Here is a 208-nt window from a genome sequence, read left to right as displayed (position 1 = left end):
CAGACTAAGAGTTTCACTTTTTCTGAGAACACGTATTCCCTTAATAACAGTTATTCTAAAGATAAAATAGGGGGCAACAATATGAATGATGATATTGAACAAAGTATTATAAATGACAAAAATAACCACAATATCAATAAAAGTGATAACCACTCGTTTTCAGAAATTAACTTGGCTATAGAGCTATCCCTCCGTCTATGTCTAAAAA

Source organism: Penaeus monodon, chromosome 33, assembly GCF_015228065.2.
Source record: "Penaeus monodon isolate SGIC_2016 chromosome 33, NSTDA_Pmon_1, whole genome shotgun sequence".
NCBI lineage: Eukaryota > Metazoa > Arthropoda > Malacostraca > Decapoda > Penaeidae > Penaeus > Penaeus monodon.
This window is presented reverse-complemented; position numbering follows the sequence as displayed.